Consider the following 15,256-nt stretch of genomic DNA (forward strand, 5'->3'; position numbering starts at 1 on the left):
TTCATTAATGATCAGAACTTTTCTAATGGGAAGTTCAACAGACAAGCTGACTAGTTTGCTTATCCAGAGAATAAAAGGTAATAGAAGTAGGCACACCAGAGAAGTGTGATATTCACAAGATTGCAATGGAAGTGCAAGAGTTGAATTTTAACAAGTCAGCCAACTTAATAGTTCCACTTATGTGGAGCTGAGGCTAACACAGTGAGTTTGAACTCAATGAGACAACTTTATGTCGCCGCACTGTATTTTTTAGGTTGTAGCAGATAACTAGCGTTCCGAATCGGCATCTTCCTCTCTTTAAATCCTGGATTTTTCATATCACCAAGCTAGATCATAAATCTTTGCATATCTTACTTTCAATGCTCAACACAAATCTACTTTGTTCAAGGCCTTGCCAGTAGGCACGGACCAAGAATTAGTGTTTAACCAGATGGAGCCATATACACAAATACTGTAATTGGCATGTTTTTTAGATGTTTGCCTAAAAGGATTATTAATAGATGTCATCCAGACTCGATGTAGGGAAACACTGAGGGTCACATGATTGTGTTTCTGTGAGGACATCAAACAAGCAAGGCAGGGAAAAGCTATGTTTTGGCTCAAGGTTTATGCCATGTTCATGAGATATGGTCGCGTCTAGAAGGTAACCCATCAATTGCGAAATCTGATCTGAGATCTGCTAAAAATCTCACGAGACTCGCTGCCCGACGACCTATCCTAACCATAACCGCTCGAGGTCAATGCCTAACCTTAACCATCTCTCTCGTTTCCCAAACTCGCGGGTTACCTTCTAGATATGACCATGAAATATTACCGTAATTATGAGATTCTGGCAAATAGATAGTTTTCATGTCAACACTCATGACTGGGAAACTCCAAAGCTCCAATAAAAGTGCCTTGGTGCTTTATAATAATGCCTTATATATTCAATGCAGAGCATTTTTAACCCTCACACCACCAACTCTGCATTTTCACAACTGTTTTGAGTTGTCTGATGTCCCTCCCTCCTCTTGTCTCACCTGGTCTTCATACTTCTCTGCCACGACATAAGGAAGAACAGGAGAAAAACACTGAAGGTGACTCGGTAGTATCTTCTCAATCACCTCTTGAATGCACCTTCACACCCCTTTCCGACAAAGCAAATTTGCTGTTAACAAAATGTTCCCGTGTCAGCCAAAACAAATTAGTTTTCATCTGGCTAGTTGTTACGAACGCACTGGATGCCAGAGTGCTGCTGCCTTTCTGTTCTGCTTCTGCAGGTACTTAATTGCGTTCAACTTGTATCCCGGGTGATTAGACGGCTAGAATGAAAAGCAGACAGACTGAGAACCACTAAATCACCACATATGTAATGGTAAAGTGTTTTCATGTGGTGTATGTGTTCGTATGTCAGGTGATCAGAATCCCAGTCGTTCACACGGGTCGGCAGGTTGACACACACCCAACAGTTTGTCCCTTTTTAGAGGACGTTGAACCTCTGCTGCTTCAACCGTGGCAGCATCCTCTGTTCCGCTTCTGTGGTTCCCCGCAGCAGCAGCGTCCTCTCCTCTCTGCTCCTCTCCTCTCCTCTCAACCCCTCCCCTTCGGCAGAAAGCAGCGCTGCGTCCAAATAGAGTTGTACGAACGAGAGAATCCTGGGCTTAAAGAACAAAAGGAGAGGCCAAGTTCGAGCGAGACGGAGAGAGTCGGCGAGATTAGAGCCGTCAATCCCGGCATCTTTAGCACCTAGCGGGGCCTCCTTGTGGGATCAACCGCAAAGTTGTTATAGAGGCGAAGGGAACTTTTTCTAGTCCACCGCCGCACTCCGCCGCCCTTACCCACGTCCCTCCCCCCAGCAGCACCAGGCCCGGGGTTCAGATAGATTTAGGCGGGGGTGAGTGGGTGGGTAGGTGCGGCGTTCGGAGAACTTTCCCTGAACTCTTCGCCGGCTTTGCGTCTCCTACTTTCATCTCAGGTCACTGTCAGTAGAGGGTTTATCTCGTTAAAAAGCAGCCCGGAGATGAAACGGGGGACCATCGCCGCTGAACACTAAGGGCCCCGGCTTCCGGTGCTGCTTTTCTTCTTCTTCACATAGTGAAGTTTTTCTTTGTGCTAAATATGGGTCATTTAGTCTTGAGATGAAGTAACCCCAACCGTCTCCACCTGATTAATTAACTTGTGACTGGAGAAAGTGTGAAATTGCGAGGAATAAAATGGATTGTGCACAGGACGAAAACGAGCCCTGAAAAATATCTAATCCCATATTTTATTCCTTATAATTGAAGTGGAGTAGAGAGAGAGAAACTCTATTATGATTCCTTGGCATATATAGTCAACGCTGGGAGAAAATATCTCAGCCTGGCCTTGATGAACACAGAGGCATACCTAGACGGCGTGTTTGGATCAGTCAGATAAAGACACTGTCAGGAAACAAAGACTCTGACAAAACTGACAAAAGACACATTCGTTCAGTCCTGATTTGCCACCAGACATCTGACAGTTATTGAAATGACTTGCTTTCATGAAAAGCTCGGGTTTTCTCACTCACGTGTTATTTGGTTATTGTCAATCTCCCTCGCCGCTATTGTTGTCACAGGCCTGTTTTTATGATGGCAAATTCATCCCGCACTGCCCAGATAATAAAAACCGTAGCAGTGGTGGTAGACACAATGGCAAAGCAAATGACTTTATCAGCCTCTCCGTGCTGCACACAGGTAAGTTTGATGACACCGATGGCTCACTCTAAATCATCAATGCCATCCGTTTGTCTGCTTCGCTGTAGCAGATGTAACGCTCAGCAGCATCTCATTTGCTCTTTTTTTTTTTACCAATTTTCAACCAATTTTTAGCTTCACAATAGAATCAGAAATGTGTGTCATGCGGGCAGACAATGAAGAGACAGCTTTGAGGAAAACTGATTTCTACAGACATTATGCAACACCAGATGCCTCGGTGTTCATTGTATCCGTGCCTCTTTAATTTGGTCGCTAAACCTCGCCGGAGCATAATGCAAAGCTGCTCACTTCCTCTGAAAGCAAAGCTTTGACAGCTTTTTTTTTTTTCTCACAAAACTGCCCCTGATATGAATCAGTGTGGTATAAAATTAACATCAATGGTGCTACATACTTCCCAGTTTACTGCTTTATTGCTGTAAGTCGATTGAGCTCTAAATTTAGTGATTTATTCACCAAAAGTGCAGTTTTAGGTCAGCTTTAAGAGCTGAATGTACGTATTATGTATTGAATAGCAGTGTGACTGGTACTGTATAGTACAGGTTAGGGATGTCACGATAGCAGAAATTTAGTAGTCGATACCAATGCCAGTGAAATTCAACAATTCTCCATACCACGGAAAAAACAAAAGTAAATAAATAGTTAAACAGGTCATAATTCCCTTGAATATCTAGTTTATATTGCTGTGGAAACATCTCCTTCAATCAACCGTATTGATTCAAGATCTTGCCGAAAACTAAATTTTACAGGTTTACATTTGAACACATAGTAACATTGTAATATACACCGATCAGTTGTAACATTATGACCACCTGACTAATATTGAATAGGTCCAAAAACAGCCCTGACCCGTCGAGGCGTGGACTCCACTAGACCTCTGAAGGTCTACTGTGGTATCTGGCACCAAGCCGTCAGCAGCAGATCCTTTAAGTCCTGTATAAGTTGTGAGGTGGGGCCTCCATGGATCGGACTTGTTCGTCCAGCACATCCCACAGATGCTCCATTGGATTGAAATCTGGAGAATTTGGAGGCCGAGTCAACACCTGGAACTCATCGCTATCCACATGATGTAAAAGAAAACGTGATTCATTAGAACGGGCCACCTTCTTCCATTGCTCCGTGGTCCAGTTCTGATGCCCATCATAGGCGCTTTTGGCGGTGGACACGGGTCAGCACGGGGCACCCTTACCGGTCTGCAGCTCCATACACAACAAACTGCGATGCACTGTGTGTTCTGACACCTTTCTATCAGAACCAGCATTAACTTTTTCTGCAGTTTGAGCTCCAGTAGCTCTTCTATTGGATCGGACAACACGGGCCAGCCTTCGATCCCCACGTGCATCAATGAGCCTCGGGTCTGACCCTGTCGCCGGTTCACTGGTTTTCCTTCCTTAGATCACTTTTGGTAGGTCCTGACCGCTGTGACCCGGGAACACCCCACAAGAGCTGCAGTTCTGGAGACGCTCTGACCCGGTCGTGTAGCCAGTACAGTGTCAAAGTCGCTCACATCCTTACGCTAGCCATATGATTAATATAGCACATTCAGTATATAGTTAAGATTGTTTCATCTGATGTTGCTCCATCATGCCCATTGTGTTTTTACATTGACTTCTTTGTACACCAGTGATAAAGTGTCATGTAATTCTGGGTATTGAAATACAAGTATCATTGGCTGCTCCATTGTTTCTCTCAGTGTGGTCCTCGTGGTTGCCATGGTCATGGGATGGAAAAGTGGAACGTAGCGCTGTGCACTTAGATGAGAGCAGCAGCCGCGCCTCGGCAGGCATTGTTACTTTTTTAAGTGTGTGATCACTTTTGGTTCCACTTCAAGATAAGTGCTGTAGATATTGTGGTTTAATGAGGGGTTTGTTGTGTGATTGGACCTTGTTGTCGTAGCGATGACATCTCCAGATTGAGTATAACGTTGAGATATGACCCATGTTGTAAGCTTTAACTGTTTAATTCCAATCCCTGGTGTGTTTTGAGATCAAAGGTTGATGAGACGTCGAGCAGGACGGAGGGGGGGGACGTACTCACTTTGACACCGAGACACAGGAAGTCAAGTGTTATAAGTATAAACAGGATGAATCCCTCCCTCTGCTTCCTTTGTCTTCTCCACATGTAATCCAAACCCCGCGCTGTGAGGGATGTTTCTCAGAGCTCAGGGGAACGCGGCAAACAGGCGCGATCCATCTTGGTTCTAATTAGAGACGTCTCAGTTTTTATTGGCGCGAGAAGGACCGGATACCGCTCATAACGTCGGCTCCGGTCGGCGTACGTGCTCGTGGGATCCATCCCTCATCAAATATCCGATAACTAAATATAGCGATAACACCCCCGAGGGCGGTCTTAACAACATTAATGGGTACAACTGTGATGCATCACTGTAGCACCTACAATAACAGTAAAGAAATGTCCTCAGGGGAGGTTCAGCATTTATGCAGCGGTTACCGACGCATGTGGTCTGAATAAAAAGTTTTTCTTTACAACGTTGTGCTCGGCAATCATCAGCATGGCGAACACGTCTTTAGCCAATTACATCGCTCGGGTGAAACCACAGCACCTGTTGATTAAATAGAGTAATGCCTCATATTTATTCTGAACATTTTAGTCCAGCTTTTTTTCACAGCTGCAGTCAGACTTTACCGGCTGCTACACCATGGATTACAGATTAATTTAAAGTATTGATTTAAGTTTTTCCATTTCCTGCTCCGAATACTGTGATGTTTCTCTTTTTTTTAATCATATATTTACTGAAATTGGTTGTCTTTTTTTAATTATTTATTTTATTTATTTTATTTATTTTGGGCTGCACGGTGGTGCAGTGGTTAGCACTGGCGCCTCACAGCTAGAGGGTTGCAGGTTCGAATCAGGCTTGGGACCCTTCTGTGTGGAGTTTGCATGTTCTCCCCGTGTTAGCGTGGGTTTTCTCCGGGTACTCCGGTTTCCTCCCACAGTCCAAAGACATGCAGATTAGGTTAATTGTGGACTCTAAATTGCCCGCAGGTGTGAATGTGAGTGTGAATGGTTGTCTGTCTCTATGTGTCAGCCCTGTGATGGACTGGCGACCTGTCCAGGGTGTACCCCGCCTTCGCCCAATGTCGGCTGGGATCGGCTCCAGCCCCCCCCGCGACCCCTAACGGGATAAGCGGTTGCAGATGAGGATGAGGATGAGGATTTTATTTATTTTATTTATTTTATTTATTTATTATTATTATTTATTTTATTTTTATTTTTTATTATTATTATTTATTTTATTTTTATTTTTATTATTGTTACTATTATTATTCATTATTTATAATTTTTTTATTATTATTATTAATTAATTAATTAATTTATTTTATGTTTATTTTCTTTGTGGGGTTGGTATGTCTGTAGATGTTACTTTTTTTGTTTGTAATGAAAATTAAGAAAATAATAATAAAAAAAAGAAACAAATTAGAAAAGAAGTATACTGTAACATAAAATGGAAATATTAATAAATAAAACAAAGCAAAAAAACAGGTGAATTCTGGGAAATGCAGTGCAGAAATGGTAGCGCTTGACACCAAAGGCTGCAATAAACAAACAAATCATCAATCAATCAAAAAGAAAATGACAAGTAAAAGCTCAAACAGTTATTAATCTGATTTTAGGAAAACCCTCAGATAGTGAAAGTCATGCTCAGGCTCACATTAATCCACTCCACCTGTCAGAAGTAATTGCGATGTACAAAGTGAGAGCACTAATTTGGGAGTGCCAGATGGATGATGTATTATATTAAAAATGCATTACCAAATCTGTAATGTAATGTAATCATTTGTTTTATATTAAAAGTGCGTAATGAAAGCAGACGTTTATATCATATTCATTTTCATGTCTCGAATACAAAGTGTTACAGCAACGAGGCAATTTAAGATGTTACGGAACAGTCTGGGAACTCTTTAAAGCAAGATGATGTGATAGTTTCTGCAGCAGCTGAAGGCAGAGAAATTATTTGTGATTTAAATAAATAAATATAAATGTATCATATACACAAATGCCTAGGTTAAAGCTGCCCTAATCAATAACTTTATATTTAACAATAGATCAAATGACTGTTATGTGAAAGGAGTCGCCTACAGTGACAATCCTTCAGAGAATTATCACCTATAATATTACAGATCTATTATTCCCTTCAGCTCTTCTGAGCTTTTAGCTCGTTTTTCTTTCAGTGATTTGGTTCATTCTCATCAAACTTGTTTTCCAGAAGCAGCAGGCAGCTGTTTTTCTTTTTATAACAATACTAATAAACCCACCATCCACCAGCACCAAATGACAGACAGACAAAGTTACCTAGTAAAAAAGCAGTAAAGGAGCTGCTAAAGGCAAAATACCCCTTTTTTTAAATTGACGGATATCAAAACAGAGCTGGAAGAAGAGTGGATGTGTGGTTGCTCCACGTCTTCTGGATGTGTGAATAGGCAACTTTCTCAAACATTCACCGTATCGTTGAGTTGCTGCTGCTGTGTCTGGGTGATGCGATACTTGCTGCAAGCGTCTAGCAGATCGCTCGAGTCTTATGCATGGTTTTCAGAATTATGATTATTACAAAAATAAGTTAAAATTTAGCAGAAATAATTTGAATATCCTTCAATTATTTACATTTATTTATTTTTTTAATCTAGTCTCATGCCACTTACAGTAGCCTTCAGACTGGCGTTACTGAGCCAGGAGAGACTTTTGATCCTTGATGACAGATGCAGACAATGCAACAGATGGTTATACAAATTAAAATGACTTTGTAATAGGTGTGGAGAAACATTTGATTCACTTTTGTATCGCACAATTTTGTAATAGATTTTTTAATGCCTGAATTGATATAATTGCTTCATTTGAGTCTATCCAGAGGTAGAAGGAAGTTACCGCTTTTGTTGTTGTAGTCTGAGTAACGTGACGTCATATCCGTTTCAAGAAAAACAAAGCCAAACGTGGATACGACCTGCACCCTCACATGTTAAAGCCAAAGTTATAAACACTACACATACAGTAAAGTATGGAAACACTTTGGGTTTCACACATTGATAGGTAAAGCAGAGCTAGACATCACGGCTAAAGCTGCATGCTAACTCTGTCACGGACAGGAAACGTTATCGTATCGCGGTAACGTGCGGTCAAGCCGGCCGTCGCTCTCATCTGCGTGGTCAAATGGGCCGACGCTACAACTGTAGAGCACCCAGATACTGACATTTATGTTAAACGCATTCAAACGAACCCCGATGGAGCTGACCATGGATGGATAAAGAGAACGGAGCTGACGGGAGAGCTAGAGATGGACTTGGAAAATTTAGTACACACATGTGACTACGTCCAGGTTTTCAAAATAAGGTGTTAACAAAGGGTATATACAAAATTCATATATGGAAATAAGATTGATTGGATTATATTCATGTCCCTTATAAATTAAAAAGAAAATACCACTAATTTGTGACATTTTTACTGTATCAATATAGAGATTTTTTCAAAGTAAAAGTCCCTAGAAGTGTGTGATTCAAGTTTTTCCCCATGGTATAGTGTTAAAGTTAACAAAAATCAAAATAAATCATGATATCGACTCTGCACCCGAGTATCGTGATAGTATCGGGAGATAACGAATCGTCCCAGCCCTACATTGTAATGTTTATTTCTTTTTATTGTGAGATGGGTAGGTGAAATGAAGACTTCAGGCGTAAGTTTCCATAAGCTGCTGTTTGTTTGCATTCCGGTCACGACTGGAGAAGATGGAGGTTTCACGGCTGAGACAAAGCAAAGTTTTCCGACTGGAGTTCCCAGGCTCGGCTTAAAAGGATTTCAACACACAGCAGCGGCGAGAAGGCTACCGTGAATCAACACTTCTCTCTCTCACAGCTATAGCCTTTATTATACCCGCAGAAACACATAAATAATTCCATTACAGCCAGTGTCTCATTCGTCATTTGATGGCTTGATGAATGCATCTGAGGATTTCCCCCCATTGCCGGATGCGAGGTGCATCCATAAAAAAAAACAGCAGCATTCATTACTTGTATATCACACATATATTGAAATGTCATACAGACTATACCGTTGCACCGGGGGAAAACAAATTACATGATCAGATGAAAAATGTCCCGAGTGTTGGTACCTTTCTCCAACATAATCTCCTCTGGCCTGGAAAGTTTTGGACGACTCCACATCACATCCATCTGTAATTCTCTCTCTAACATGTAAAGTCCTTTTGTTATGTAAAACGATTAAACGAAATGAAATTTCTTTTTCCCAGAGAATCAATGAGCTCTATTCCCCTGGTGGACTGTGTAATTACAAAACCCTCATTAGATTATGAAACTACACAACATATGGTGAGAGGAGGAGATTCCTTTGATGTGCTCTTGTAATGACTGCAGCAAGAAAAAAAAGAAAAAGGAAGAGAGAGAATTGCCTGCCTTTACTTCATTTGAATCTCTTGAAAGAAATCAAAGCTTTGAAAGCGAGGTTTTTCTGTATTTTCCATCCCCCCCTCCCCACCACCACCCCCAGACGCTCCTCCGACTCCTCTGAAGTGACTCAGATGCCGAACGGGAGTCTGGCATTGACCCCGGAAATGTCAAACTGTTTGGACACGCCGAGGCCAGCCTTTTGATTCACAGGGAAAAAATGTTTGTCGTTTAGCCAAAGGACGCCTTCGGTGAAGGAAGAATGAAGCTCGGGATGTTTTTGAAGTCGAAATGTCGAGAACGACGCTCCGGGCGGCGCTTCGTCTTCTGTTCTCGGTGCAACACATTTCACAGACTCGCTGTTTGGAGAAAAGGATAGCGGGGCTGGGAGTCATTCAGTGTGTTTGACAGACGCAGACGAGCAACAGTGTTTACAGCGAGCACAAGAGAGGGTGAAGAAAAAGAAAACCAAGGTCCATTTAAAAAACTGAACAAACAAGATTTCCAAATTGTCTCATTTCTCTGTCAAACATCTGCAGCTGGATAACCTCCTGATAACACCATCGCCTCCGTTGTGGGAACTTTTTTTTTTTTTTTCCCCTCTCTTGTAATTTCCCGAAAGAGATTTAGAAATTGAGAGGTGTCAGCAATGCAACAAAAAAAAAGCATGGAAAATCCTCAACAGTAATCTGGAGCAGCGCGTCTTAAGCTGTGGGTTGAGATCCAAATTGATTTATAGGCTTGTTGCTGGTGGGTCCCTTTATGACGAGGATATGAAATTTTTTAATAAGCCTGTTTCCCAGAGCAAGGGAAGCTAATTTCTCACTGGGGTCCTCAGCTAAAAACATTTAAGAAGCTCTCATCTAGACAACAGAATTATATGTAATATTGGGAAATTTGTAGGTGAGATAGTGTCGTTAACTATATATTAATTTATGGGAAGATCTTGTCTGTATAGGTCAGGGGTCAGCAACCTTTATATCAAAATAATAATCTGTCTGGAGCCGCAAAACATTTGAGCATTGTGATGAAGGTAACACAGTTTATAGTCTAAGTATATAGTATACACTCACTGGCCACTTTATTAGGCACACCTGTTCAATTGCTTGTTAACACAAATAGCTAATCAGCCAATCACATGGCAGCAACTCAATGCATTTAGGCATCTAGACGTGGTGAAGACGACTTGCTGAAGTTCAAACCGAGCATCAGAATGGGGAAGAAAGGGGATTTAAGTGACTTTGAACGTGGTATGGTTGTTGGTGCCAGACGGGCTGGTCTGAGTATTTCAAAAGCTGCTGATCATCTGGGATTTTCACGCACAACCATCTCTAGGGTTTACAGAGAATGGTCCGAAAAAGAGAACATATCCAGTGAGCGGCAGTTGTGTGGACGGAAATGCCTTGTTGATGTCAGAGGTCAGAGGAGAATGGGCAGAGTGGTTGGAGATGATAGAAAGGCAACAGTAACTCAAATAACCACTCGTTACAACCAAGGTATGCAGAATACCATCTCTGAACGCACAACACGTCCAACCTTGAAGCAGATGAAGACCACCCGGTACTAGCAAGGTGTACCTAATAAAGTGGCCGGTGAGTGTATAAGTCTAATGCAGTGAGGGACAAAGTGCAAATGTACTACGGAGTATTAGGGCCACATTGAGGGAAAAAACATCTGAGATTTACACAATAAAGTCATAACTTTACGAGACAAAAAGTCAAATAGTCTGACGCTTCATTCACAACGTTGACACTTTAATTATTATTAAGGCTGTCATTCAAATAAAATAGTTAATCACGATTAATCGCACATTTTGTTTCTGTTCAAAATGTACCTTAAAGGGAGATTTGTCAAGTATTTAATACTCTTATCAACATTTGAGTGGGCATATATGCTTGCTTTATGCAAATATATGTATATATGTATATTGGAAATCAATTAACAACACCAAACAATGACAGATATTGTCCAGAAACCCTCACAGGTACTGCATTTAGCATAAAGAATATGCTCAAATCATAACATGGCAAACTGCAGCCCAACAGGCAACAACAGCTGTCAGTGTGTCAGTGTGCTGACTTGACTATGACTTGCCCCAAACTGCATGTGATTATCATAAAGTGGGCATGTCTGAAAAGGGGAGACTCGTGGGTACCCATAGAACCCATTTACATTCACATATCTGGAGGTCAGAGGTCAAGGGACCCCTTTGAAAATGGCCATGACAGTTTTTCCTCGCCAAAATGTAGTACAAGTTTGGAGCGTTATTTAGCCTCCCTCCCAACAAGCTTGCATGACATGGTTGGTACCGATGGATGTACAGACAGCTATCACTGGATACTGAAGAAAACTTAAAAACACCATGATTCTGAGTTAAAGAGAGCGTCTTCTTTTCTATGATATCTAAGCAGATTTATGGACGTTAATTCGCGATGGACCTGCGAGATAATGATATCCTCGGAAAGTGTAACTCAGGCTGAATCTCAAAAAACCTGTGTCGTGTCATTGTGTTCAGATTTGAGTTATGATTCCGAGGAGGAGGAGGAGTATGGATTTAGTGGCTAATTGTGGCTCAGTGCGAATGGTGCTGTTGTCTCCTATCTAGCTAGAGAGAATTGTTTGCCAAAATTCAGTGTGAGTGTTTTTCTGTGATGAAGCATCGGCTTGTAATTTTGGAAGGTTGTTTCATTTTTATTTATTTATTTTTTTAAAAAAGCAGAAAGATTGGACTCCGAATGGGTCAACATGACGATAACAGATGGTGCTCTTGTTGTGGAAGGCAGGGTGAAATAAAAAAAGACAACCATTTGAGACAATTTAACAAGAAACTAGCAGGGATAAATCTGTCGCAGGGCTGTGCCTTTCAAAATAAAGTGACCAATTTGCCTGCTCATTTACATCAAAACGCTTCTCTCTTCTCCACACTACATGATTTCACCCACTGTGATAACATCAGTCATGACGGGGCTTTTGTTTTTTCTCAGATTTGCTGAAAACCAACTTTGACTGTTGATTTGATAACTTGAGCATCCCTCTCTGAGGTTGTAAAGGACCCTTGATGTGTTTGGGGGAGTTTGAAGTGACAGGCAAGCAGCTGATTAAACTTTACTGAACTCGCATTCATTCATCAGGCGACTTAAAAACATTTTCTGCAGCTTTCAGGGTCTGTAAATTCTATACCGCGACATTCCCATTCACAAACATGCTTTTTACATGAGCAATAGAAGATGGCATCAATTAATCACTCAGCAATCAGCAACACAGCAACCATAGCCATAACCTTTCTGTACAAAGCAGTCCAGTCAACACCACCACGATTAACAGCTGAGTCAGCACCTCTCTGACACGGCGTCATCAAAACCTGATGAGCTCCATAAAGGTTGAATTTATCGCGGCCCTGTTGTATTAGATTAGATTTAGACAGGTGTGCCCGACAACCTTGTAACGCACCTCATGATTATCCTCCTCTGCAATTCATAAGATACTGTAAATTCTGTATATTACAAGCAACTGTGAGGGATGCACTTCATACCCCTCTCTCTCACCTCTTTAATATTCACCTTTAGATAAAAAAGGCAAGGATGCTAAAAGAAATCAGTCTATAAAAAACATCTCAACTCTTTCAGGACCCTTTAACCACATCTCGTTATCGGAATTTGTAGAATTGTAGACTTACATGTGCAATAGTACTCTGAGCAAAACAAAGAAATCAAGAATATATACTCAACTGCCCAAACCCCATCTTAAACCAGTGGAGTAGCCCTAGCATTTTGCATCTGATTTCTGAGTTAATGGGATAGTTCAGGTGTTTTGAAGTGGGGTTACATGAGGTACATATCCATAGTCAGTGTATTACCTACAGTAGATGGCGGTCGGCACGCCTCCAGTTTGGTGAAGAGTTACCGTACAGAAGCAAAGCAATGTACTGCTGTGGACGTGGCCGGCAGTAAAACGTATTTTAGACACCTCAAAGAAAGGCTCACTTACAAAAAACGATATCCTTTTAAGTGTACGCTATATTTAGAATATTTTCGCTGGTTTACCTTGCCGTCTCCGACAAGGAATTGAAGCCGTTGTATCCATCTATGCTCTCGCCATAGCCACCAGACTCCAGGACACGGGAGTTGCTAGTCTACCGCTGCTTCCATTGGTTGTTTGTCTGTGCTATTGTGTGACTTTGGTGGATCCGTTATGAATGGGAATGTCGCTGTACAGAATTTACCAATCCATCTTTTTCAGACCTCTTGATGACTGAATGTACATTGCTTTGCTCCTGTCTGCTTCTCCAAACTGGGGGCATGCCAACCGTCATCTACTGTAGGTAATACACTGATTATAGATAAGTACCTCATACAACCCCACTTCAAAACACCCAAACTATCCCTTTAAGACTTGGCCCGAAACATACTTGTACCTACAGCCATGCTAGCAGATCTGTGAGGCTGAACTTGGGCACAGCGGTGCATTGAGCTACACCGATCAGCCATAACATTAAGACCACTAACAGGTGAAGTGAATGACATGGATCATCTCGTTACATCTCGTTACTAACATTGCTAAAAGCAGTTAGCATACAGATGCTTAAAAGACACACGGCTTTAGTTACACAACCATAGTTTATTACTGATGTCATCACTTACACAGACAAAGGAAGTGTCAGCGATACTTGAGTAACTAGTCAAACAGTTTTGGGAACTTCGTTGTCATTAACGCAGCCAGCGACCAGATGCTGTGTGTTTAATTTACACTGCTGCTGCTGTCGAGAATCTGAACTCCAGAGCTGTGAGACAAAAAACAAAAAATCTGGCAGATGCGGCAGGAAATGGCAGAGTGATTTTCAAAAAGGAAAAAATAAACCACTGACTGAATCCAACTTTCTGTCTGTTAACAGCTGGTAGGTTTGATCAGCTTATACTATTTTAGTTCAGTTCAGCAGTCCTCATAATGTGTGGTAGGTTGGGTTTCTTTCTGTGTTGTGTGGCACACAGTATTAACAATACAATGATGAATGTGGTTGTTCTTCTTTGAAAATCACCCTGAATATCTGCTGCTCAGCTACATATCCTCATCTGAACCTTTTGAAACTACACGTTGTTAGAGAATAAAAGCCACAGTCGACCGATAAAACAAAATCACATTTTTTGTATTGAATACTTGCGATGCTTACGACAAACCTGCTGCCTCAACCCCGGTCAAACTTGTGATGCAAATCCTCCAGCGAAGGACATATTACTCTAGAAATGAACACAAGTTCACTGTTGTATTCCACTACAAGCAGTACAATGTCAAGAGGATAAATCCTGTAGTCCGGTAAGGCTAATCATATGGAGTCCTTTCCAAAAGGAGTGCTGAATGATCAGTGCTCGATGTCCGTAGAGTTCAAGAAGAAGCATTCAAATCAGCATTTTTCCAAAGATTAATTGCAGTCCAGAAGAAAGGAAGTCTCTATTTACAGAAAGGTCCTTTGCGTTACTTCTCTGTTGATGATCCGACAAAGAACTTGTTGGTTCACCTGTGACAGAAAAAAAAAAAGGTGTTAAAATGAAATCAGAGCCATCAAAGCAGCGCTAACATCTCAGAAAGCTAACTCCCCAAGCAGCACATGTGTTTAGTTGTCATCTATATTGTACATAAATACCTGTTTCCCTCTATCTCAGTGGTATAACACGATGGAAGTGAGCACTTGACATAAGCAGAGACTGATACAGAAAAAGAAAAAGAGCAGTAATAACAGTAATAAAACTCAACTTTATCAACAGAAAAAATCAGAACGAGAAGACATGAGACTTCCGCCCACACTGATTGACATGTCAAAAGAGGTTGGCAAAGCAAGCTACAAAAATCAGATACATTATTCAATACCGAAGCCTCTTTTCATTCTCGCAGTTTATTTTTAATGTTTGCCACTGTGAGAAAGCTCATTATCTTCAGAGGAGGAATAAGGCTAAAGGTCTAAAACCCCTGCTAGTGGCCTTTAGAGAATATACTGCGGAAGAGTTGGATGAAACAAACTGCTGGCTGACAGTTTTGCTTTTTTATAGAGGCTTAGCAGTAGTTTATCAGAGGGCTGGTGCTACGGGTATGGGTCACTAAAATCAGAAGGGGTTATCCCGGGTTAATTTGATTGATCGA

General features: G+C 41.5%; 1 protein-coding gene and 1 long non-coding RNA gene across 3 annotated transcripts in view; one reads left to right on the plus strand and one right to left on the minus strand.

Moving 5' to 3' along the window:
- LOC141762090 (uncharacterized) overlaps positions 1-15,256 on the plus strand; it is a 119,542-nt gene that overhangs the window by 82,138 nt on the left and 22,148 nt on the right. The window lies entirely within an intron of this gene.
- The window catches only part of LOC141762089 (chemokine-like protein TAFA-2), an 82,207-nt gene continuing 81,089 nt past the window's right edge, over positions 14,139-15,256 (minus strand). For both annotated transcript variants that reach the window (XM_074625953.1, XM_074625952.1), the window contains exon 6: positions 14,139-14,636. The gene's annotated coding sequence lies outside the window, so the exon portion shown is untranslated. The remainder of the gene's footprint in view (positions 14,637-15,256) is intronic.

The sequence above is a fragment of the Sebastes fasciatus genome, chromosome 23 (assembly GCF_043250625.1).
Source record: "Sebastes fasciatus isolate fSebFas1 chromosome 23, fSebFas1.pri, whole genome shotgun sequence".
NCBI lineage: Eukaryota > Metazoa > Chordata > Actinopteri > Perciformes > Sebastidae > Sebastes > Sebastes fasciatus.